Genomic DNA, 25951 nt, shown 5'->3' on the forward strand with positions numbered 1-25951 from the left:
GAAGTCAAACGATAAAGTAACTTATGGTTTATGTTAAAATGTGTAAAGCTTTTTTTCTTTGTGAAAAATTAATAAATGAGATTTTTTTAAACAACAACAACCCATAGCTACTACCTTCCTCCTGTGAGGATTTAATGTTAAATCTGAACTATTAATAGGAAGATGACCTGTCCCAATGTATAAAATATGCCCCGTTCCCCTTTGGTGATACCTCAATGAAATTATTGTTAGAGAATTATTTATGATCGCAATGGATCAGTTACATTATGGGTGGCGGTTATTGTAGGGCATCCTGTTGAAGGTCACCCCAATAAACACCCATCTATGGCAACCACCGGACACCTCACGACCTGACCACCACCGCCATTTTTTTTTAAGCAAAGACTTTTTCAAGAAAACCCTGCTTCATTTTGTTGCCTGTTACCTTTGGCCAAGGCAAATAACCTTTTTGTACCCCTCACTTCACCCTCACTGTGACAAATCCCTAAAGGCAAATATTTTCTTCATGGAAGCAGCTTCCCCTGTCCAAAAAAATACTGCATTACGGTCTCTTCATGTTGATATCTCTCCTCATGCTAATAATGTCTGACAGGATGGCCATAATGCAGATAGATAGATAGATAGATAGATAGATAGATAGATAGATAGATAGAGTCAAGCATATTTTTGGGGCGATGTCTCTCAAGTATGCTAGCTAAAGGTACAAAGGTGACTCCATTTTGTGCTGGCCCAATTTCCCTCACAGATTTCCCTCAGGCTGCTCAAAAGGGGGAGGCGGGAAAAGGCGGGGAAAATGAATGGCGCTGGATTTTGGCTATGGGAAGGGATAGAAAACAAGGCAAACTGCCACAGGGCAGCTTTTGTGGGGAAACATGAGGGACTTAAGTGAGAAAGATAAGGAAATTAAAGGATGTGGGGATGACAGGAAAAACATGGTTCAAGAAGGAAAGTGGGGCATGTTTTTGTGGGGTGGGACAGCGGCTAAATCTCTTTTTGCCTCTCTCCTGGGCTAGCTCCTCCTCAGCCAAATATTCCCCATATTTTCCCTCAGAACAGACCGAAGGAACAGCTTGCGAGATGCGCTGTAATTATAAGCAGAGGGGGGACATTTTGGGTTGTGGGGGTAGAGGAAGATGGGGAGAAAATGAGGGAAACGGAGGCTGTGGAAAGGAAGAGGGGGAAACAATGGCCGGAGCGGAAGGAGGAGAAACAAAGAACAAGGGTGTGTGGCGGCCAAATTGTTAGGGGGAAAGGCTGAGGGGCAACTTTTACCAAACAGTAGGGAAGGGGCAGTTTGTTCTCAAATGTGTAGGAAAAAGTGAGGGAAACAGAGGCCGCCAGGGAGAGGATGAGGGAAACAATGGGGGCCGTTATTCTCCTCGGATATGTAAGAGAAAACAGCCCTAAAGGAGGGACTAACAAGATGGCTGCTGGTCAGGCAAACGGAAGAAGTAATTATTCAGATTATGTATGGGTAGTTTTCTAGGATGAAGCCTAGAAATGGAGGAGTTTTTGTTTTGTATTTGGGGCTCCAGCACATTCGTACCCCGTTCCCTGCGCCCTCAGAGAATTCTGGGGACTGTAGTCTGTCAGAGGTGACTGGGAACAGTAGCTCTGTGAGGACTGAACTACAACTCCCAGAATTCTTTGAGGGAGATCTCCCCTCACAACAACCCTGCGAGGTGAAGAAGCGCTGCGGCCGGCGTGGCTTTCTTCGCAGGGGACAGGAGAGCTCCGCGTGATCAGAAGTAAACAAAAAAATGGCAAAAAGCGCTTGAGGAGTAAATGGAAGCGAAAGATGCCAGCAGAGAAGAGAAAGAAGGAGCTTGCCAGATTGCAGAACATCCTCAAAACAAAGGCTGATGTTCTAATGGATGAGGTGAAAGAGATAGCAACTGTCCTTCCTGCTGAGAAAGTCATAAAGAAGGAGGATCAGGAGGAAGGGAGTAAGATGGACATGGATTCAAAAAGAAACCAAAAAACCCTTCTGGATGAACATGGACAGTATCCAGTATGGATGAATCCCAGGCAGAGGAAGAAGCTCAAGTCAAAGCGGACCAAAGGGAAGAATAAGCACAAACCACCTAAGGGATTAGCATGGTAGAGTCTGGGTGAATTTCAAAAAAAAGTCATGTGTGTTTGTGGAAGACTTTTATGTCAAAAAGGCAGCCACAAAAACAAAACAAAATGTGACTTAAACCATTACTACCCTTTTCACTGTTTACTTCAAATGACTAATTTCTTGCTTCAGACTCTTGGACTGTCACCTTGTGGATGTCAGTTTGGAGGCACCTTGGAATACTTTTGATTTAATAAAACATGTACTTTAAAAAAAAAACAACAACAACCCTGCGAGGCAGGTGAGGCTGAGAGATGAGGACCGGCCAAAGGTCACACACTGAGCTTCATGTCCGAGTGAGGAGGATCCAGTCTCTGGCCTCCCAGATCCTAGTCCAAGACCCTCACCATTATACCACAATGGCTCTCCAATACGCTCTCAGGCTTTGCATGAAGATGCTTAGGGAATGTGGAGTGTTCCCCCCCCCCCGGAGTGGCAAGTGTGTAGGGACAAGATCCCTCCCCACAGTTTGCATTTCAGGGGTTGGACTAGATGAACCTAGATGACCCTTCTAGCTGTACAATTATACATTCCTAGGATTTAGGCTGGACTGGATGAATCCCAAGCCGGAATTAAGATTGCCAGAAGAAATATCAACAACCTCAGATACGCAGATGACACAACCTTGATGGCAGAAAGTGAGGAGGAATTAAAGAACCTTTTAATGAGGGTGAAAGAGGAGAGCGCAAAATATGGTCTGAAGCTCAACATCAAAAAAACAAAGATCGTGGCCACTGGGCCCATCACCTCCTGGCAAATAGAAGGGGAAGAAATGGAGAAAAGGGAGAGATTTGACTTTCTTGGGCTCCATGATCACTGAGGATGCTGACAGCAGTCACGAAATTAAGAGATGCCTCCTCCTTGGGAGAAAGGCGATGGCAAATCTAGACAGCGTCTTAAAAAGCAGAGACATCAACTTGCCAACAAAGGTCCGTATAGTTAAAGCCATGGTTTTCCCAGTAGTGATGTATGGAAGTGAGAGCTGGACCATAAAGAAGGCTGATCGCCGAAGAATGGATGCTTTTGAATTCTGGTGCTGGAGGAGACTCTGGAGAGTCCCATGGACTGCAAGAAGATCAAACCTCTCCGTTCTGAAGGAAATCAGCCCTGAGTGCTCACTGGAAGGACAGATCCTGAAGCTGAGGCTCCAAGACTTTGGCCACCTCATGAGAAGAGAAGACTCCCTGGAAAAGACCCTGATGTTGGGAAAGATGGAGGACAGAAGGAGAAGGGGAGGGCAGAGGACGAGATGGTGGGACAGTGTTCTTGAAGCTACCAGCATGAGTTTGACCAAACTGTGGGAGGCAGTGGAAGACAGGAGGGCCTGGTGTGCTCTGGTCCAGGGGGTCACAAAGAGGCAGACACGATTAAGCGACTAAACAACAACAACAGGACTTAGCATCTGAGCGCAAAGCCTGCACCCACAATGAATGGCATTTTCCAGCTGACACGGCGGGTGCCAACTCCTGTCCATCTGTTTCCTGCTGCGGCCACCTCCGTGAGGAAATGCACAGGAGCGTTTCCTGCCCTACAGTTTCCTCCCATCAAGGACCGTAGTCATTACCTGGGATTTGATTCCTGCACTGTTTGTTTTCCCCCAGCAAACCTTCCCCCACAAGCCTCAGCCAAGAACCGGTTTCCACTTTGTGTGCGAATTGTTGTAACCGAGGGCAGCGCAGAAAGAACAAGAGGCCTCCGACCAGATGAGAGCCCATCATTTCTTTAATTCATAGAGGGATGAGTCATACATCCACCTAGAATCCTGTGTTCAGTTCTGGATGCCACAATTTATGAAGGATGTTGACAAGCTGGAAGGGGCGGAGAGGAGGTTCAACCAAGAGCACCAAGGGTCTGGAAACCAAGCCTTATGAGGAACGGTTGAAGGAATTGGGGATGTTTAGCCAGGAAAAGATGAGAGGAGATAGGATAGCCATCTTTACTTATCTCAAGGGCTATCACATGGAAGAGGGGACAAGCTTGTTTTCTCCTGCTCTGGAGGGCAGGACTCGAACCCATGGCTTCAAGCGACAAGAAAGGAGATTGCAGCTCAACCTCTGGAAGAACTTTCTGACAGTAAAAGCCGTTCAGCAGTGCAACGGGTTCCCTTGGAAGGTGATGGGTTCTTCCTTGGAGGTTTTTAAGCAGAGTTTGGATGGCCACCTGTCTGGGATGCTTTAGCTGAGATTCCTGCATCGCAGGGGGTTGGGCTGGATGACCTTCACGGCCCCTTTCGGCTCTATGGTTCTCTTATTCTAAGAACATAGCCATTGTGGCCAGAGTGGCCATTGATAGCCAGGGCTGGCCCAAGACATTTTGGCCCCTGAGGAGAACCACAAAATGGCGCCCCCTCCCTGCTAGGAAAGAAGGGGTGAGTGAAGATCTACATCAGGAACAAGGCTGGAGTGAAGGCTTGCACTGGGATCTGCTGCTCCTGTGAATCCTGTTGCCTGAGGCAGTTGCTTCACCTGGCCTAACAGGTGGGCTGGCCCTGTTAGTCATTTATTTGCCTAATAATATTTTACAATCATCCAAGTTGGTGGCCATTGCTGCCTCCTGGCCTATTAGGCTCTGGTATAAATCAGTGAGGGACGCAAGTGGCGCTGTGGGTTAAACCACAGAGCCTAGGACTTGCCGATCAGAAGGTCGGCGGTTCGAGTCCCCGCGACGGGGTGAGCTCCCGTTGTTCGGTCCCTGCTCCTGCCAACCTAGCAGTTCGAAAGCACATCAAAGTGCAAGTAGATAAATAGGTACCGCTCTGGCGGGAAGGTAAACGGCGTTTCCGTGCGGCTTAGTCCTGCTGGCCACATGACCCAGAAGCTGTATGTTGGCTCCCTCGGCCAATAAAGTGAGATGAGCGCCGCAACCCCAGAGTCGGTCACGACTGGACCTAATGGTCAGGGGTCCCTTTACCTTTTTATAAATCAGTGATGTAGCAGTGGTAGTCGGCTTTCCCATGTGAGAACGCAGTAAACAGGTTTACAAAGGAGTAGACAGTGACTCTTGTTCCTTTGAAAAGCTCAGGCTGCTCACATTTGGCATCCGCCTTTCTTTCCCCCTCACTTAGCAGTGCAAATGGATTCCAGCAGATGGCGCCCTACGCAGATTAACACAGCAGCGCAGCCCTGCCTTCCTTGTTGAGGTCCTTCCCGAAAAAGCATATAGATAAAGGTCACTCACAAGCTTTTTTGACAAAGCGCCACACCAAAGGCTCCTGAGTAAGCTTGGCAGTCGAGGAGTAAGAGGAGAGGTCCTCTTGCAGATCAGGAATTGCTTGATTTGCAGCAATAAATGGACAGTTCTCCAACTGGAGAGATGTAGGAAGAGGAATCCAACTACCCCAAGGATCCTCAGACCTGATAATGCCAAGGTTGCAGGTTCGATCCCTGTAAGGGGGCAGCTGCACATTCCTCCATTGTGTGGGGCTGGACTGGATGACCCACAGGGTTCCTTCCAACTATGATTCTGTGATGATTCTATAATGACTAGATGGGCCCCCTTTGGCCTGATCCAGCAGAGCTAATCTTGTGTTGTTGTGCTCCTCCTGACTTCGCTGTGCTTTTTCCAGTAGTGGGCTGAGTTAGGGCAGGATTCCACCCCGCCCTCCGCTCCTCTGGTTTTGGCAGGTCTCCTTGGCAGTGTTGTCTGGAATAAAAGCTGTGCGGCAGTCAAAGGGGGGAAATGAACCTTTTTGTTCTCCTCGCCTTGTATATTTATCCGTTTCACACTGCCATAAAAATTTACAATAGGCGTGGGAGGTTGAAACATGTGGATAATTGGGGGGGGGGGATCTATTGGGAGCTTTCCTTATGAATGTCCTTAACCTTCTACCCACATCCCATCTTTACAGGCACAAAGATGCATCATTGGTGATATATATATCACCAATATATATATAGAGAGAGAGAGAGGGAGAGACGGAGAATAGCTTTTGTTGTTGGTTGTTTATTTTTATCTTGCAAAGGAACAAGAGGAGAATCCGAGTTCTAAGGAAGAGGCCTCCGTGTGTTTTGCTTTTATTTAATAAAAAAACCCTAGTATTTTTAGGTATAAATTATGCGTCAAGGGACGCGGGTGGCACTGTTGGTTAAACCACAGAGCCTAGGACTTGCCGATCAGAAGGTCGGCGGTTCGAATCCCTGCGACGGGGTGAGCTCCTGTTGCTTGGTCCCTGCTCCTGCCAACCTAGCAGTTCGAAAGCACGTCAAAGCGCAAGTAGATAAATAGGTATCGCTCCGGCGGGAAGGTAAATGGCGTTTCCGTGCGCTGCTCTGGTTCGCCAGAAGCAACTTAGTCATGCTGGCCACATGACCTGGAAGCTGTCTGCGGACAAAGGCCGGCTCCCTCTGCCAGTAAAGCGAGATGAGCGCCGCAACCCCAGAATCGGTCACGACTGGACCTAATGGTCAGGGGTCCCTTTACCTTTACCTATGCATTTGAAATAAGAAGTGAGTTAATTTAGACAGAGAGATGGAGAGGAGATGAAGGCGCAGAAGAGCAACCCCAGGTCACCACATGCAATAGATGCTCAGCCCAGAAGAGGTGGGGGTGGAAACAGCCAAGAAGATGCAACAACCAAAAGCAACAAGGATTAGACATGCTCAGGAGCTGTGCAGGGAGGACAACACCCACAAGAACTCTCTTCCTTGAGCCAACGAACTCACCAACAACAGGGTTCCTCCGCCTCTAGCTCACATGCCTTGCATTATAACACATACAGAATATTACCCCGCCTATTTTTACTGAAATTTTGTTTTGGTATGGGATGCCTTCTTACAATGTTGGGAGAAGGGTGGGCAAGAAATCGGAATAATGACAGTGGTGTTTGTCTGTCGTACGTAAATCATCAAGTGGGCCAGTTCTTCGGAACGGTCAAGCATAATACTATGTCGTTCTAGGGGCCGATTTTTTGGCTCAATAACAATAATAATTTTATTATTTATACGCCGCCCATCTGTCTGGGTTTCCCCAGCCCGCCTTATGATGCTTTAAGGTCATTCATGTTCCGATCTCTTAGAGGTTTTATACGTATTATCTACCCACCACCTTAGGGTTTCTGCAGGAAGGGTGATCCAGAAAGAGTAACAGCAATACTGTTGTTAAGTTATGGGTGAACATATCAGACGACACAGCTTTGGTGCGCAGTGGTTGAGGAGCTTCTCTTGAATCCTGTCCCACAGCGCTGCCTGGACTGCTAGAGGCGCAACCAATGCTCGGGCCGCCTTGAGCACTTGGGGGCCACAAAGGCTGAGAGCTACAGAGCCTCCTGTCAGCTCATTTGCTTGGAGGTAGCAGTCAAACCGAGCGAGGTAGGAGTCCCATGATTCAGAGGCTGGGGCAAACGGCAGTAGAGGCACCAGTGAATCCATGGTTCCAATGCCAACGTGGTGGGCGATGGATGGGACACAGTGCTCTAGCCAGACGGTGAGCTCTGAATTGGTTCTGTTCAGTGATTCAGCTCAGCTCAGAGGGTGGCTGCATCTGGCTGTGCTCTGATGTCCATCGATCCCACCTTCGTCGCCAGCGTTAAGTTGTGGGTGAACATATCAGACAACACAGTGATTCTTCAGACAGCTTTTGTTTATTCCCAGGCCAGAACAGAACTGAACTGAAGGGTTGAGTCAGCCTGCTTATATAGAGCTCAACTACAATGCAACAGTAACCATTTTCTGTAACTATCCAATCAATGAACATCATTTTCAATTCCTTATTTGCATATGTGGACCTGAGTGAAAACTGTCTATAGTATCCCCCCTGCTGGCCCAGGGTGAGAACATCAGTATGTACATAACAACTATAGTAAAAAAAATTGCTTCCAGTTGTTATTGGTACGAACTTTCGCGTGTATCTGAAGAAGCGTGCATGCACATGAAAGCTCATACCAATAACGAACTTAGTTGGTCTCTAAGGTGCTACTGGAAGGCTACCTACCTGTAACTAGTAAAAAAAATGTGATTGTTTTGTGGCACCTAGAACCTCCTCGTCCTTCTCCGAGGGGGTGCATGCAGCCCCTCTCCCCTTGGGGCGCCGGGCGAGAGCCTGCCCCGCTTGCGCGCATCGTCCTGCGCCCTGGATGGCCTCGGAGAGACGCAGCGCCCTTCTCCATCCTCCCTGGCTTTCCAAGCGCGCAGGGCGCGTTGCCCTTTTAAGAAGCGTCCACCTCCCAGGGAGGGGCCAGGAAACTTTTTCCCGTCTCGCGACATTCCCGAGCCCGTCTCCTCTCTCCTCCCCCCGGGCCCCCTCCCCTCCCTCCCCGGGCCGGTCCTCTCCCGCGTGCTCCTCCCCGATTCCCCTTTGCCCTGCCCGGCGGGCGCCGGCAACTGTGGCGGCGGCGGCTGCTGCTGCTGCTCCACCTCGCCACCATTGCGGGCCGGGGAGGGCGCCCCCTTGAAGGCTCCCCCCCCGAAGATCGCCCCATACCCTTCCCTTCCCCCGGCGGCGGCGGCAGTGATGCAGCATCCGCAGCCCTAAGAAAAAGTTCGGGGGCGGAGGGGGAAAGGAACAGAAAAAAGCCAAAGGCTACATAAAGTTGGGCGTTGCAGCGCCGGGGAGCGGGGCGAAGTTTGGCGGGGCCCCCTGCGCAGGAAGGTGAGCGCTTCTGGGGGGGATGCGGGGGGTGGCGCATCCCCGGGGGGAAAGAGAGGCGGGCGGGCGGGCGGGCAGCGCCTTGTATCGGAATGCCGGGGGAGGCCGAGCGGGAGCGCAGGGCGCCGGGATCCCCTCCTGCGCGCCAGGCGGAGAGCCCGTGCCCGGCGGCGGCGGCGGCCCCCTCAAGACAAACAGAAGGATTCCTGCAACGCCGGAGGAGCTCCTGCGCGGGGAGCGGGAGCAGGAGGGCGGCTGGAGTCTGGGCTGGGTAGGGGAGCCGAGGCTGCTTTCATCCGGAGAAGCTGGAAAGCGCAGGAGGATTGGAGGCTGGGTGCGCAGCGAAAACTTCCCCTGACTTTTCCCCCTTTTTAATCTTGCTGCTTTCGCGAAAAGGACTTCAAGGCTTGCTTTTGGCACTTGTAACAAGACTCCTGACTTATGGCTCTAGAATTGTAGAGGGGGAAGGGACCCCCCAAGGGCCATCTAGCCCAACCCCACCGCAATGCAGGAATCGCAGCTAAAGATTCCTGACGGAAACTCTGTTTGAAAACCTCCAGCCAAGGAGAACCCGCCAACTTCCAGGGGACTCCATCCCGCTGTCAAACAGCTGTTACTTGTCAGAAAGTTCTTCCTAATGTTTGGAATCTCCTTTATTGTCTTTTCAATCCATTGGGGGGGGGTTCTTATTGTGGGGATCAGTGGGGTTAGGCGTGGGGGGAGACTTCCCCCAATCCCTGGAACTTTTCCCCAAACCCACTTACAACGGGAGGCTAGGAAAAGTTCTTCCTCTAGCAAACAGAGTGCTACAACCAGACCCAGGTTAAGCTAGCTAGCAGTAGCACCCCAGTAACGCTTCTTCCCATTTACGGCTTGGCTCACTTGCTTAAGTTGCCTGTTAGCTGTTCTCTCTGCTTGTTGTGGCACCACCTGAGAAACGTCACAGGTTCATTGCATCAGAGAAAGCTTCCATGTAGAGCCTGTTTTGTTAGATACTCTTCTGTGTTGGCTCTACATTAATTTTGTATGTGAGGGTTGATGGAGACAAGGAAGCATTCCTGTCTTGCTTTTGAGGTGCTGGGTTTGATGGCCCATTTGGTCTGTTGGTTCTCATAATCCTTCTACCCACTTGCAGAGGCCTCGTGAAGTTTGTGACAGGTAAAGGTAAAGGGACCCCTGACCATTAGGTCCAGTTGTGGCTGACTCTGGGGTTGCAGCGCTCATCTCGCTTTTCTGGCCGAGGGAGCCGGCGTACAGCTTCCGGGTCATGTGGACAGCATGATGACGCCGCTTCTGGCGAACCAGAGCAGCGCACGGAAACGCCATTTACCTTCCCGCCGGAGCGGTACCTATTTATCTACTTGCACTTTGAGGTGCTTTCGAACTGCTAGGTGGGCAGGAGCAGGGACTGAGCAACAGCTCACCCCGTAGCGGGGATTCGAACCGCCGACCTTCTGATCGGCAAGCCCCTAGGCTCTGTGGTTTGTGACAGAATAGGGTGCTAATGCCACTCCAATGTGCCGGCCATTCCCAGAACCATCCTCAAACACTAGGAGGAGGACATTCAATCCATGCTTGCTATTCCTGTTTTTCAATGAGATTTGAAAACACTAATCTGACGTAGGCGGGAGATGTTCTGTGGGTTTGGAGGCCGTGCCTGTTTGGGGTGGGAAGACTGTAGGATGTATGAATTAGGGAGTTTAAAATGTCACTGGGATTTTTTTCCTGGTCCTTGACCCTGCCCTGAGGCAAGTGAAAGATTCTGTGTTCCAGTAGCAGAAGGATACCATAATGCTGACTGCCCCCCCTCAAATCCCCAGGGGTGTGACGATCTGGAGTCTCCTGATGTTGGTGGAGGCAATGCTGGGTGTTGGTGGTGGGGTTTATCATTTGTTCCAGGTCATGCCCGAGCAACCGAGAAGTTGGGAGGTGGGGAGTGGGAGCATAAGATACGCGTCCCTTGTTGTCAGGAGTTATTTTTAGGAGAATGACCGGTCCTTCGTCTATGTTCCGAATACACAGAAACATTCCCGATCCGGGGGTGCGTTGGGGAAGAGGGAGAATGCAAAGTTGCTCTGTCTCTGGGTCCTATCGAAGGGCAGGCTGTTGCGTTCTCTTCTTGGGAGCACAAGATAGGTAAAACGACACCGCCTATTTGGGTCAGCTGAGGTGGACGTATACAGACGAGTCCCCTTCGTATAGCGGTCGGGCAAATTTTCTGGTATCCGTGGAGCGTGCTGTGGCCTGAAACCATTCCTGTGGCTGATTGTAAATGCTTCCCAAATACTCATCCATTGTTAACAAGGTAATGGAGGCAGGATTGCTTGGTGGGTTGTGTCCTGGTGCTGTGGAAAGTGTTTGGCTTTACAATGGACAAAGAAAAACGTGTGTTGTATTTGTGAACTTGGATAGTGGCAGTGCTCCCCCCCCCCTGCTTTGCCCATGGCATGTTCTTGAAAGCTTGGATGTTCTCCTAATATCCTCACAAAATGTCATTTTTACAATTTTTTAAAAGGGGTGGATAGGTTTCCAGGCTCTCTGTTCAGAGAGGGCCCTTCCACCTGACCTTGAATCCTGCCGCAGTTTAAACAGTTCAGAAGCTGTCCAGCTTGGTGCTATCTAATCCCTCAGGTGGCGCAATGGGTCAGTGCGTCCGGCTGTTAAACAGAAGGTTGGTGGTTCGAGCCCAGCCAGGGACGGCTGTTGTGCTGAGGGTTCCTTCCAACTCTGTGATCATATGATTCTATGAATATTTGGGAGAGAGGTTAGGGGGGCGGGGAATGTGACTGCTAAATTCTAGGGAAATTGACTTTGTTCTAAATTATGTTCTCTGTTTCCAGGAAAGGCCGTTTAGCCATTTAGCCTACTCTCTACCAGTGAGAAGAATCTCTGGTGCCGCATATGTGGCATTTTGGGAACTGAGGAGGGTGCCCCCCTGTCCTATATGACCTTAGTTCTTGCCCTCCCCTTTCCATGGGACGTTAGGGCCTGCAGTGACCAAGGACAGGGCAAGGGCAATGATTCAGTGTTAGAACATCCGCTTTGCATGCAGAAGGTCCCTGGTTCTGATGGCATCTCCGGATAGGGCTGGGAGAGAACCCCCTCTCTCTTTCCAGAAACCTTGGAGTGCAGTTGCTGCCAGTCAGTGCAGTCAGTACTGAGTGAGACAGACTGCTGGTCTGACCCTTCTTAAGGTGGCTTCCTATATGCCTGGGTTGTGTGCAATAGCCCCTTCTTTGGATTTCTTTACGGATGGTGATCCTTTGCTTCTCCCTCTACATCGCGTGGCTTGGCTCACTTCCTTGAGTTGCTCAGGCTGCTTGCCCTGGAAGCAGCTCTTGCAGGGCGTCCACTTTTCCTCTCGGCACCCACTGATGTCTGGGTTGCTTGGGCGGAGTGGCAAGGGAGGAGGCTGGTCCCCTTGGGCTCGAGGCCGGACCAGATAGCCTTTGACTTGGACCCTGTGTGACTCTGTCCCAGGTATGGGTGGCAGCACCTATCTCTCTCTTGCTGTGGCAGTTCCTTCAGTTCTGCTTGCGGGTACCTTGGCGTAGCCTTCTGTGACTGAGGCTGCTGAGTTTTACACCCAAACGTCTTGGAAAGCCTCCGCTCTCTCCCCCCACCTGTTGCCCAAATTGGTTACCAAACATGGTTTTTGGAGTTTCTCCTTTTCCAACACCTTGAACTTCTTGTGCTGCTTTTTTGACAGGTTCCCCAATTGCCTTGGTGTGTGTGTGTGTGACCATTGCCTCTTGTATGTGTGTGTGTGTTTATCTGTCCAAGCCGTTCCCATCTGCCTTGGCCTGTTGTAAGCAAAAGCCCTCCTGATCCTGTCTCTCATGACTGCTCTTTGAGGTCCAGGCAGCTGATCAAATATCCCCTGCTTTGCCAGAAAGCCTCTGGGTAGAGGGAGAGCTGCAATGCCCCGGCAAAAAGCTTTGCTCAGCTAGCTTGGCATGGGAACTCGCCTGCTTCATCATGCGCTGCACATTGCCTTCCCTGTGAATGCATGGACAGTACAGAAAAACAAATCCACCTTCTCTTTCTTTCTCTCCTTCTTTCTCCTCCTCCCCCCCCCCCCCGTTTCTGTGGCCAGTTCTGCAAGTCAAGGATCTATTTCACCAGTAGCAATTAGGTCTGCTGTGTGTCTCCCTATGGTGTTTTCCTATAATGCTGGGCTGCACTTGGGAGGGTGCTCTTCAAGGTGGTGGCTGTCCTGCTGTCTTGGCTGCTGAGGGGGTGTGGAGGAAAGTGATTCCACCCCCCGGCCAGCTTGCTTTGTGAAGGTCTTGTGGGCCTTGCCCTGCTTCAGAACATAGCCATCCTGGTTAGTAGCCATAGATAGTCCTCTCCTCCTCCATGCATTCGTCAAATCCTGTTCAGGCATGGCCAAATCCTGTTCAGGACCAGTGGTTAGGGATGATGGGAATTGTAGCCCCAAAACATCTGGAGGGCCAAGTTTGACCATGTCTGCTATAGATAGTCTTTGACACCTCCAGTGCCCCCCTCTTGCCCCTAGGTAACCCCACTTCCCCCTTTGGGGAAAGCTGGTCTAGAGCCCTTCTCCCCAGGCCTCAGTTTCCCTGCCTCTGTCCAGGAATGGGGAAGGTTCTGTGAATGGCTGATTTGTCTAGTTTTGATGGGGTGGGGGAAATCCAGTGTTGTCATCCCTTGCCCGGGTGTGGCTCCTTCACAGCATCCCAAGCAGGCACTAGGAAGACAGTGGTTGCCTGAGACTAGACATTGCCTCCTGTTAGACTCGCGCTCACAGTCCTGCCAAGGAGAAGCGAACTCTTCTTCCTGGACGTCAGTTCTTTGCTCTCTGCATAAATACTGGGAGTGCCATTTGATGTGCGCACACGGCAGACACAACAGCTGCCCTGGTGTTCTGACTGGCTCCTCCCCAGCTGAGTCAACCCTGTCATTCCACAGCCTGTCAATCCTTAGATTTGTTTGTGGCACTGTGAAGTCCTGGCCCTTAAATCCTTCGGCTCAACATGGAAGCGATCTCCATCTTGCCCTTCGCCTCACCCTCTCCGTCTTCATCTTTCCCTTTCTCCTCCCTCTGCTCTATCAACCTGAGCCAGAGGTGGTGATTTGATTAGACTGCGTCGGACTAAGACTTCGGAGAGACCAGGGTTCGAATCCCCACTTGTCCATAAAGCTCCCTGGGTGGCCTTGGAGGCCAGTCACAGCCTCTGAGCCCAACCAGTCTTCTGATGCTCTTATCCCTTTGGCCTAACACGGTTGCTTTCTTCCAGCACCTACCTGAAGCTTGATGAATGTACTGGGATCATTCTGAGGCAGACTTCCTGGCTGCCCTGAGAGGCTTTCTCCCCAGTAAAGTGATGCAGAATCATCGAATAGTAGAGTTGGAAGGGACCCCGAGGATCATGTCTTCCAACCCCCTGCAATGAAGGAATATGCAGCTGTCCCATACAGGGATCGAACCTGCAGCCTTGGCAATATCAGCACCACACTCTCACCAACTGAGCTATTCAGGAATGCAGTGGGACCTTTGGGCACCCTGTGGGATTCTCCCTTGCGGATGGCGGTGGTAACACAATTTCCCCTCCTCCAAAGTTTGTAACATCAGCCGCCACAAACTGAGAAGGGAGACTCCAGTGTGAAATTGGTGCTTGTCAGGGAGTTTGATTCTGTTTGTTTAGACCTGAATCAAGATATCAGTTTTGTTTTCCTGCTGCAGATGTTGACTTAGCATTGTAAAGGTTGGGTGATTTGTGTTAACCGGCAATTGCGAATGGCCAATGCATTTGATGTGTATGCATTTTGAACTTCATGTAGAGTGGATGCAGATGGAACTTTTTGCATTTGATAGCTATTTGGCTCCACTATTTACAACCCGACCCGCCATGCACACGTGTGTGTGTGTGTGTGTGAGAGAGAGAGAGAGAGAGAGAGAATAGATAAGATCTACTATGTACTTTGGAAAATGGATTGTCAGTTCTCTGTGCAGTTGGCCAGCTTTTGAGATATTGTCACCAAACTTGGAGTGAGGGTTCCCAAGGTGAGCGCCATTTTGATTCAAGGTGGCGTCACTCAATTTTTGGTGTGACCGTTGCAAACTCTCAAATTACATTATCTGTTTTAAAAAATAACATTTTTTTGGTTTCTAAAAATTCCTGGGCAGTGCCCAGTACTCCCGTCTAATAGTTTTGAGGATAATGCCTCATGCATCTGGAGTGTGATCTAGTCCACAAAAACCTTTGCCACAATACTGCTCCAGGTGCAACAAGGATGTTTGTTATGCTTGCCCAGTAACTCAGTGTAACTTCTGGGCAGCTGGGGAAGTGGTGCCTTTGCTTCCTTACTGCACTCTGAAGGGGCCTTGCTTCTGTACAAGCCCCATTTAAGACCGTTAAGAAAGCCCAATTTCACATTATCCTGTGGAGAGGGAGACCTGTGTGTCTGTATTTGTTGTATGATTCCCACCAAATGGTCTGTAATTTTTCAGGGTCCTCCAAGCCTTTGGCCACCCACAATTTATGAGTTGTTTCCCCCCGGCTAATGCTAAACTCCACATGGGCTTATACCAAACCAAAAGCTGCAAGTCATAGAATCACAGAATTATAAAGTTGGGAGGTCGATTGAGGTTCTGGCACCTGCCGACATCCGTATCAAGAGTTCCTGAGAGCTGAAACCTTTCAGCTGATCGTCGTATGGATTTATTTAACAAATCTGTGGTGAAGTCAGAGACATCACCTTGCCGACACAGGTCCGTATAGCTAAAGCTCTGGTTTTCCCAGTAGTGATGTATGGAAGTGAGAGCTGGACCATAAAGAAGGCTGATCGCCGAAGAATGGATGCTTTTGAATTCTGGTGCTGGAGGAGACTCTTGAGAGTCCCATGGACTGCAAGAAGACCAAACCTATCCATTCTGAAGGAAATCAGTCCTGAGTGCTCACTGGAAGGACAGATCATGAAGCTGAGGCTCCAAGACTTTGGCCACCTCATGAGAAGAGAAGACTCCCTGGAAAAGACCCTGATGTTGGGAAAGATGGAGGGCACAAGGAGAAGGGGATGGCGGAGGACGAGATGGTGGGACAGTGTTCTCGAAGCTACCAGCATGAGTCTTACCAAATTGCAGGAGGCAGTGGAAGACAGGAGTGCCTGGCGTGCTCTGGTCCAGGGGGTCACAAAGAGTTGGACATGACTAAACGACTAAACAACAGCAACAACAAGTGTTGAAGTTAGAAGGGGACATTTGAGTATTTTGGTCATTTCTGGACAAATCCAGAATTGGAATACCTGTGGGCACTCCCACCACAGGTGGAAAAAGGTGCCCCTTTCCCCACAGCCCCTTCAGCAGCGTGGAGAGGATTGTGACGCTACGTGAGCAACTTGGATTTGCAGGATCCTTGGACTTGCAAGTGCCTGGCCACTTTTGAGAACGCCTCAGAGATGTCTGGAGTTCATCCCTTGGCCTCATATTTCGTGTGTGTGTGTGTTAGAGGTGTGGGAGAGAGGCAGGCAGGCTGCTGCACGGCCCTCTTCCGGCTGAAAGATGGATGCTTCACTTGCGCTTTTTATTTATTTATTCAGGGCGTGTGTCTTGTTTCCTACCAGCTCTGTGATTATGGTAATTAACACGACTTGATGGTCCAGAAGCTTTAATTAAAGGCTTATCGCTGCCTTCCCAGCTGAGTTGCATGGGTGGTTTCTCTGTGCCACAGGAGAGGCTCAATTGACTGCCAGTTCATAGCAATAGCTGCAGCTCTCTCTCTCTCTCTCTCTCTCTCTGTGTGTGTGTGTGTTTGTATGAGCAAGAGATGGGTGTGGGAGCAGAAGGCTGTTTCCTGAGGTCAGGGTCAGCTGTTGTTTCTGCAGGAGCAAACAGACTTAGTGAGAGGCGTGTTGTGAACTAAAATGCCACTGGTCCAGAACAGAGAATCTAAGTCAGATAGCCTGCTGCCCTGTTAAACTCCCCTGCAGTAAGGAAGACCTCTGAGCATGTTCAGGGTGCATTTGTTGGTCCATCAGCACAAGCTAAGGGGCACAGCTAAGTGGCTAGAAAGCCTGATTTCCCTGAGCAGGCCTCAGCCTCAGGACCTCTCTGGAAGCGCATGGATATCCTTGTGCTGTCTCTTGTGCGCTGTCTGTCTGTCTCTCTGTGTACTTTCAGCTGCAGATATGGAGATATGGCCCTGGTGCAGTTCCATTATACAGTAAAACCATGGGTTGCGGACGTAATTTGTGATGGAGGCACGTCTGCAACCTGCAGCGCCGTGTCTGCGCATGCATATGATGCGATTTGGCGCTTCTGCGCATGCGCAGAAACCCGGAAGTAACCCTTTCCGGTACTTCCAGGTTTCCCGTGGTCCACAACCTGAAAATGCATAACCCGAAGCATCTGTAACCTGAGGTACCACTGTAATTTATTTAGTGCTAGCCAGAGAGTGATGTGGACCCTACCCCAAAGACAAGCTAGTCGAGCAAGGGAGAAAAGAAAGCCATTAAAGAATACTTTTTCGCGCAGAGTTAAACTATGGAACTCACTCCCACAGGAGGCAGGGACAGCCAACCTCCCCCCCCCCATGGCTTTAAAAGACGATTGGCTTTTTAAAAAGGGCTGTCGGTGACTACCAGCCACAATGGCTATGCTCTGCCTTCACAGCTGGAGGCAGCAATGCCTCTGAATACCAGTTCCTGGAAACCGTGGGAGGGGACAGAGGCTTTGGGGCTTGGTCCTGCTTGCCAGTTCCCCACTGGGGCAGCTGGTTGGCCCCTGTGAGAACAGGATTCTGGACTAGAGGGGCCTCCTTTGGCTTGCCCCACCAGGCTCATCTTACGTTCTTAGAAGTCAGGAATTAAAAACCGAGTGGTGAGGAAGAGGCAGAAGTCATCTTGCAGCGAAAGAGCACACCAGGTGAGCTTGTGTGGCTTCTTGAAAAAGGCCTAAGGAGCACAGGCAAGGCTTATTCCTTTCGCATTTCCAAACACTCTTCCCTTTTGCGGAGGTGCCTAGATAGATACCTGGGATCCTTTTGGCCTTAATCACTCCAGGTGTGTTGGGAGGTGCAGGCACACCCAACTCTTCCGCAAGACTCTTCCACGTGGCTGGGGCAGACTTTGGGAAAGGCTGAACACAAAGCCAAGCGGAGCTTGAATGTGTGTGTGTGTGTGTGTGTGTGTCTGCCTCTTCGCTTCTTGACCACAATGGAGCTGCTCTCTGTGGTCAGACGGTGGCTCTGGAGCATGAAACCTCCGTTTGCTAGCTCTGTGCAGAGAACTTTCGCTTGTTTTAAAAAGCAATGCCACCAACCCAAAGCTATTGTTGTTACAAGATCTCCCTTTCCTCCTTTCTCCGTCCAGGATGCTTCTGCAGCCAGAAGGGGCCCGGGATGGGCTTGTAACAGGATTGCGGCTCAGAGCACAGAGCTGAAGCGGCAAATGGTTTAAACATACAACCCTAAGCTGCCCTGCAAATCTCTGCTTGTGGAATCAGGAGGGGTGGGGGGTGCAGAGGAAAGTGCCTGTCCTGCAGAGGAAGAGGCTTTCGGGGGGGGGGGGGAGGCTTGCACCACAGAGTGCCTGGGAACATTTTCAGGCATCAAATGGAGGAGGTGAGCTTCGCCCTGCCCCACAGTGTGCAGTGGAGCGTGAAGATTCAGGCAGGTGGGGGTCTCAGCCAGAAGAGTGGCTGCTGTGAATAACAGGTAGGGGGTTAAGATGCTGAAAGCCGGGGTCAGAGTTCGCGGGGAGGTGGAGGGGCTTGGAAGGCGTTGGAGGGAGGTCCATCTAAGCCAGGGGTCAGCAAACTGTTTCAGCAGGGGGCCGGTCCACCACCCCTCAGACCTTGGGGGGCGGATGGCGGACTATATTTTGAAAAAAAATATGAACAAATTCCTTTGCCCCACACATAACCCAGAGGTGCATTTTAAATAAAAGGACACATTCTACTCATGTGAAAACACACTGATTGTGTCCGCGGGCTGGATTTAGAAGGCGATTGGGCCGGATCTGAGCCCAGCCAAAGGCCACTTTCTTCTTCAACTCGATCAATCTCTTTGTTTCTCCTTTCCCACCTGAGTCATTTTTCTGGGAAGCATTTTACTCAAAAGTGAACGTTTTTAAAATAAAAAAATTACAGAGCATTTAAATATTGCTGCAGCGGACTGCCTTCATTGAAAGTGTTTAAGCAGAGGTTAGATGGACACCTGTCAGGGATTCTTGAGTTGCGATTCCTGCATTGCAGTGCGTTGGACTAGATGGCCCAGCTCTACAATTCAATGATTCAAGTTTGTTGAGGGAAAGGTTGAGACCAGGATGGGAAAACCTTTGGCCCTCCAGATGTTGCTGGCTGGGGCTGATGGGAATTGTAGTTCAGCCACATCTGGAGGGTGAGGTTGGCTTCTCTTTCTGATGTGCTCAGCTGGAAATCTGGGCCCAGCCCAGCACTATTTAGTTTTATTTGTAACTCTATGAATGTTGCTCAAAAGCTGTGGCAAGGCTCACCAGTCTTTGTGGACTATTAAGAACATCAGAGCTCTGGTTTTCCCAGCAGTGATGCATGGAAGTGAGAGCTGGACCATCAAGAAGGCTGATCGCCGAAGAATTGATGCCTTTTAATTGTGGTGCTGGAGGAGAGTCTTGAGAGTCCCATGGACTGCAAGAAGATCCAACCTCTCCATTCTGAAGGAAATCAGCCCTGAGTGCTCACTGGAAGGACAGATCCTGAAGCTGAGGCTCCAAGACTTTGGCCACCTCATGAGAAGAGAAGACTCCCTGGAAAATTCCCTGATGTTGGGAAAGATGGAGGGCACAAGGAGAAGGGGATGACAGAGAGAAGAAGAGAAGAGTTTGGATTTGATATCCCGCTTTATCACTACCCTAAGGAGTCTCAAAGCGGCTCACATTCTCCTTTTCCTTCCTCCCCACAACAAACACTCTGTGAGGTGAGTGGGGCTGAGAGACTTCAGAGAAGTATGACTGGCCCAAGGTCACCCAGCAGCTGCAGGTGGAGGAGCAGGGAAGTAAACCCGGTTCCCCAGATTACGAGTCCACCGCTCTTAACCGCTACACCACATTGGCTCTCAACAGAGGACGAGATGCTTGGACAGTGTTCTCGAAGCTACCAACATGAGTCTGACCAAACTGCAGGAGGCAGTGGAAGACAGGAGTGCCTGGCGTGCTCTGGTCCAGGGGGCCATGAAGAGTCGGACACCACTAAATGACTAAAGAACAACAACAAGAAGAAGAACATCGGAACAATGCTTCTGAATGGCAGTTGCTGGAAACCCCAGGAGGAGAGCGTTGCTTTTGTGCTGGGACCCTGTTTGCTGGTTTCCCACTGGGGCGTCTGGCTGGCCCCTGTGAGAACACGATGCTGGGCTAGATGCCCCCCCCCCATTGGCCTGATCCAGTGCAGGACCTTCTTACGGGCCACTCCCCTCCCTGCCTTCCCCACCCACATCCTGCTGCAGGCGCTGGTCTTCATATTTCTGCCATGAACAGAGGCAAGCATGGATTGTCTGGTTTCTGTCTGGGGAAGGGCGTTCCCCCGCCTGCCCCGTGTGGCAAGTGCCTGGGCTGGCACCAGGAGCTGTGGGTTTTATTGATGGCTTTCTCCTTCCCTCACTGCCTGTGGACCCAGATGAACTAGTTGGGCTGGGCTGATCCGGAGCTGGGAGGAGCTCTCCGAACAGGAAGGATCTCTTTGTTGGGATTCCAGTATGCTTATTCACTTATGTTAGTGCACCCTCTTACACACACAAATATACACCCTTCAGGAATGCCAGCACTTTGGCTGGCCGCCCTTTTGGCTGGAGGAATGCAAATTGAGGGTCTAGAGTGAAGAAGGGGGGGGGGGAGGAAATATATTCTCCCTTCAGCTTGTTTTCGTCTTGGCCAAATTGATACTGCAAAAAACCAACAACGTAAGCAGCCGGCCATCTTTGAAAAAAAGAGCATTGTTTAAAAGCAAAGGCCGCAGGCTGCAGACAGGCCAGCACACTCTGGGTTGCTAAAACAGGGTGGCTCAGCAGTCAGCAACCTCACGGATCACAGCTGGCAAGCTGGTTTCCTGAGAACGTACGAAGAGCCTGCTGCATCTTGCCTAGCATCCTGTTCTCACAGTGGCCACCCAGATGTGCAGCGTGGCAGGTAATGAGCCTGCCTCTTGCCAAGATCTTCAGAAGATGCTCTGCTCTGTGTCCCACCAACATCTAAGGTTAGGCCTGGGTAGACAGGACAGGGGTGCATAGACGGTGGAGCTTTCTCCCTGAGGAATGTAAGAGAAGCTGGCTGCTGATCATTCTCTCACAGCAGTCAGGCAGATGCACGGGGGAAAGCCACGAGGATGCCTTATGAAGACCACCTCGTTTCACGAGGCTCTTTCCCCCACTGTGATTATTTATTCCCTCACCTCCTCCAATGTCCTATTTTGTTCCAGCACCCCGGCATTACGTTTTCGTGATTGCTGCTTTTTGAGTGTAGTGCTGTTTCGGCTGTCGTTCTTTCTGTGCGTGTTTTAATGTTTGCAAGCTGCTTTGTGGCAGAAGGAGAAAAACACACTTAAAATAACTGAGGTTTCAAGGAAAATGTTGGCTAAGGGCAGGATATCTTAGCTTGGTGCAGCTGGTAAGGCAAACGGGACTCCTGCGTTCTCCTTTCTGTTTTATAATACTGCAAAAGGATTCTGATTGGGATAAGGATTTTAAATGCATATAAATTTAAATCAACCTTGGGAAGAGGAGGAAAAGGACGGGGGGCTGACACCTGCAAGGTTGTTGGAGGAAGCAGTGCTTTTTTATTTGCTAGCCAGTAAGTTAAACCCGGGGATGCAGGTGGCGCTGTGGGTTAAACCACAGAGCCTAGGACTTGCCAATCAGAAGGTTGGCAGTTCAAATCCCCGCCACGGGGTGAGCTCCCATTCCTCAGTCCCAGCTCCTGCCAACCTAGCAGTTCAAAAGCACACCAGTGCAAGTAGATAAATAGGTACCGCTCCAGCGGGAAGGTAAACGGCGTTTCCGTGTGCTTTTCTGGTCGCCACAAGCGGCTTAGTCATGTTGGCCACATGAGCCAGAAGCTGTACACTGGCTCCCTCGGCCAATAAAGCGAGATGAGTGCCGCAACCCCAGAGTCGGTCATGACTAGACCTAATGGTCAGGGGTCCCTTTACCTTTACCTTTAAGTTAAACCCGTGTCCCATCCTTCTGACAAGCGGTGTTCAGAGCAGTCGTCCGCAGTAGCATGAACATAGCAAAACACAGCCATAGAGGGGGTTGAGCTAGATGACCCTTGTGGTTCCTTCCGACTTTACAATTCTATGATTCCAAATCCCGGTTGCTGGAGACTGGGTGGGTGCTCTTGTGACCGAATCCTTCTTGCATGCACCCTGCAATGGCCAGCTGTCTGGCCACTGTGAGAACAGGATACTGGACGAGATGGGCTCCCTTTGCAGGCTCTTCTGATATTCTTCAGGTCATGATCTTTCTGGGGGTGGGGGGTGGGGGTCAAGGTGCCCAGGCTCTGTTTGTAAGCTGGCTGGGTGGGGCGGAGGAGTTGCGCGCTTGATAGCCTCTTGCCAGAGCCTCTGTGCAAAATGCACGCCTGGCCTGTTTCATCTCTCTTCCCTTCCCGCTCTCGGTTGCCAGGGAACAGCTGTCTTGGCTAAAAATAATCCCTTTTTAGCTGTCATCGGCCATCATGTGAGCAAGGAGTTTTATTCCTCTATCTCTGCCCCCCCCCCTTGTCTTCCTTTCATGTCCTTGGGATCACATTGTGGGCGGAGAAGGCACGCGTGTTATTGTGTTTTTAAAAGGGGCTCAGTTTGGGGAGGAGGGGGCTTTACCCCCATCCCACTCTATATTTTCTGCTTTCTCTGAAGATAAGCAGATTTGTGCTTTGACTTGCAGCTCAACCCCACGTTCGACTTGCGGCGCAATTTTCCTTTGCAGGAAAGAGTCATGCTGCAAGCTGCCTATTCTGGTGTTGAAGAGGGCCTATAAACTCATTGGTCAAGACATAGAACATAAACTCTGCTCCGTGCGACAGACTTTCTTTTCTCTGTCCTGAACCTTCCAGCATTCAGTTTCACGAGATGCTCACGAGTTCTGGAGTAGTTACGAGAGTGCAAGGAAAACGTGCTCCTGCCACACTGCTGGCCGTCTCCTGCTTAGCGCTGGGGGCAGTCCAAAGTACCATTTCCAAGCTTTCAGTTTCGCCGTTGCCTGCGTGTTGGCGGCATGCTATTGGGAAAGGAAAACTTGTGCGCCTCTAACCCCAAATGACAGCTATAAACAGGTGTGCATGTGTGTGTGAGAGAGAAGAGAGCAGGGTGGTTGTGAAACGTACATGTTTTTATCTGCCGTGACTCAGCAGGCCTGGCCCAGCCCAGACTCACAACAAGTCCTTCAAGCGTAGTTCCCAGGTATTTTTCCAGATCAGCCTTTTGACAGCCTGGTGGGCCCCGCCCAGATGTTTCGGACTACAGTTCCCATCAGCCTCCAGCCAAGCGCAGCCGATGGGAATCGTAGTCCAGAACACCTGGAGGGAGCCAGGTTTGCAAAAGGCTGATCTTGAATTCTGGCAAGATGGAGGCGCTGTGGGTGACTAGCTCCCGTGTCCGAGAAATCAGTTGCTGACCCTGGATGGAGTTGCCCTCCCGCTGAAGGAGCAGGTTTGCAGTTTCGGGGGGGGGGGGTCTGGATCTAGCTGTGTCCCTGGAGACTTGGGTACCCTCAGGGGCTGGAAGCACCTTTAACCAAATGTAGATGGTTCAACAGCTCCTGTCCACTGTAGTCCGCTGGTGTCAAACTAGCTGAGTTCTCCTCCTGATCCAACAGGACTCTTCTCCCTAGGCTTGGCTGTTAAACATTAGAGCCTGGTTTCCTGGCTTTGGGGGTCTGCGGCTGCCAGCTTTGGGCTTCCTGCAATAGCATCCCATGCTCGGGAAGGCTTCAAAAATGGTTTGTGAAATGGCTTCAGGAGATGTTCACTCCACTGCTTCCATCGGCAGAACAGGCACAATATACAAGTGCCACATAATACTCCTTCCACATGTGAGAACTAGATATTTCAGTCTGCGGCCACCTACACTTTGGAACTCCCTGCCTGTTGGCATCACTGTACTCTTTTGCTAAAAACATTTTTGGCTAGACAAGCCTGCTCAGGTGTTTAGAAAGCTGATGCGAGTTTTAATCTGTTCTTAGTCTTTATCGTTACTATCGCTGCTGATTTTACTTACCGATAATTTTATTGTTTTATCTTTTTGAAGACCGCGGGCAGGTTTTTTTGTTTGTTTGTGTTTACTGTCAAATTGATCAAAATGGGGTGGTGGTGGGTCCCATCTGAGTCCCAAACCATCTCTTCTGCTTATAACACACACCTGTGGAAGCAATAAGTGCTGACTCAACCTGTGGGTCCCCAGATGTTGTTGGACTACAACTCCCATCATTCCTTGCCAGCATGACCAGTGGTTAGGGATGATGGGAGTTGTAGTCCAACAACGTCTGGGGACCCACAGGTTGAGAACCGCTAGACTAGATGATCCTGAGTGTCTCTTCCAACTCTATGATTCTATGATTTATCGCTGGGGTGGGGAGGGTGGAAGAAGAGTCAGCTGGGGCGGGGGGCTTGTACTTACTGACTGTAGTCCCTGATGGTGGAAGAATGAAAATGGTGAGCTCTGCTCAGGTGTCATCCAACACCTGCCTTTTTCTAACATCTAGAAGCCCTTGGAAAAGTCCGCCTCTGTATTTTAAAGTCAGAAAATGACATAAAATTGCCCCCTGGAATCCCAGCTTGGAAACACAGTTGTGGGGAGGAAGCAGAAGGGGCCTAGAGATTTGCACATGCTCTCTCTCCCCCGCCTCCCAATCCCAGATATCCTGAAATGTGTTCAAACCCTGCTTTTCTACATCATGCAAATTCTGTGGGCTTGCTTAAGTGGCGCAATCCCGCCTTGTGGCTTTCGAACGGTGGAAACCGCTGCTGTTAAGAATGCCGCAAAGTTGTCTGAGAGCTTGAGGCACCGGCAGTAAAGCCTTTTTGCCGACCCTTCATCCTTGCAGGCTGAAATCGCAGCCGGCTCCTTCTGTTGCCAGGATGCTTGGGCTACCAGCGGCTACTGGCCACGATGGCTGTGCTTTCTCCCCTCACTTTTGGAGGAGTGCTGTGTCCTTTTTAACAGCTCTAGATGCTGTGTTATTTTTAGCAGCTGTATGTTGCATAACGTCAGGAATAGGAAGACCTTTCTGACAGTAAAAAGCTGTTGGACCGTGGAACGGACTACCTTGGAGGGTGGTGGACTCTCCTGGGTTGGAAGTTTTTAAGCAGAGGTTGGGTAGCCCTCTGTGGTACCTTCCTATTCTACAACTCTATGATTCCATGCAAATTTTCACATTTACTCATAGTCTATATTTGTCATGGTGCAGCAGAGGGACAGAGGTTTAGGCAGAATACTGCCTGACCTCTGGGAATCCTGCTAAACACCATTCCTGCCTCCCTGTCCTTAAAATTTCGCAAAGTGTGCCCAAGTTCAAATGTCTCCTCACAGCTTTAAGGGCCGGAAGCCGGCTTCTTTTCCTTTTTTTGCGACGGTGGTTGTGGCAGCTGGGAGCCTTCAAACGCTGCTGCCTTGTGCGCCCAGGACTTAATTCTCTGCTTCCTTTGTGTTGAATGTGCAGAATGTCCCAACCCAAACATCCCTGGATTTGCCCTGCTTAAGAGCTCCGGCTGCGATTGGCAGATTAAAATCAGCAGCTCTGAAGTCTTGCTGGAGGCCACTTTCCCCCTCCAGTAACCTGATCTTTGGAAGATGTTGCTCCTGATTTTTAGACTAATTGATCTTTTGAAAATGTGATGTTGAGCCTGTTTTTGCAGGCGCCACAAATGACCCTGACTGCTTTGGGGAGAAGAGGCGACATAGTTTATAGAATTAAGTCAGTAGAGAAACGTCCCACCCAGTCTCTCACAACATGAGAATTCTAATAAAACTGAATATTGGAAGATTCAGGACAGGTAGCAGAAAATCCTTCTCTATGCAGCGCCTAGTTAAACTATGGAACTCCCTCCTGCAGGAGGCAGTGAAGACCACTAACTTGGATGGCTTTAAGAGAGGATTAAGTATAAGGCTAGGACGCGGGTGGCGCTGTGGGTTAAACCACAGAGCCTTGGGCTTGCCAATCAGAAGGTCAGCGGTTTGAATCCCTGTGACGGGGTGAGCTCCCATTGCTCGGTCCCTGCTCCTGCCAACCTAGCAGTTCGAAAGCACGTCAAAGTGCAAGT

At 50.4% G+C, this 25951-nt stretch overlaps 1 protein-coding gene and 1 pseudogene across 4 annotated transcripts in view; both read left to right on the plus strand.

Moving 5' to 3' along the window:
• The first annotated feature begins 1423 nt into the window (after window positions 1–1423).
• Window positions 1424–2217, plus strand: LOC308571875 (protein LLP homolog pseudogene; annotated as a pseudogene). Its single transcript has 2 exons — window positions 1424–1433; window positions 1683–2217. The product of its transcript is annotated as a protein LLP homolog pseudogene (transcript).
• Window positions 2218–8398: 6181 nt separating this feature from the next.
• KIF1C (kinesin family member 1C) overlaps window positions 8399–25951 on the plus strand; it is a 54132-nt gene continuing 36579 nt past the window's right edge. Inside the window, exons 1-2 of one of the 3 annotated variants that reach the window (XM_081167744.1) lie at window positions 10728–11006; window positions 11217–11372. The gene's annotated coding sequence lies outside the window, so the exon portion shown is untranslated. Of the gene's footprint in view, window positions 8705–10727; window positions 11007–11216; window positions 11373–25951 lie in introns of those variants that run through there. The other 2 variants (XM_081167742.1, XM_081167743.1) reach the window with 2 other exon arrangements.

This window comes from Podarcis bocagei (assembly GCF_964188305.1).
Source record: "Podarcis bocagei genome assembly, chromosome: 13".
Taxonomy (NCBI): Eukaryota; Metazoa; Chordata; class Lepidosauria; order Squamata; family Lacertidae; genus Podarcis; species Podarcis bocagei.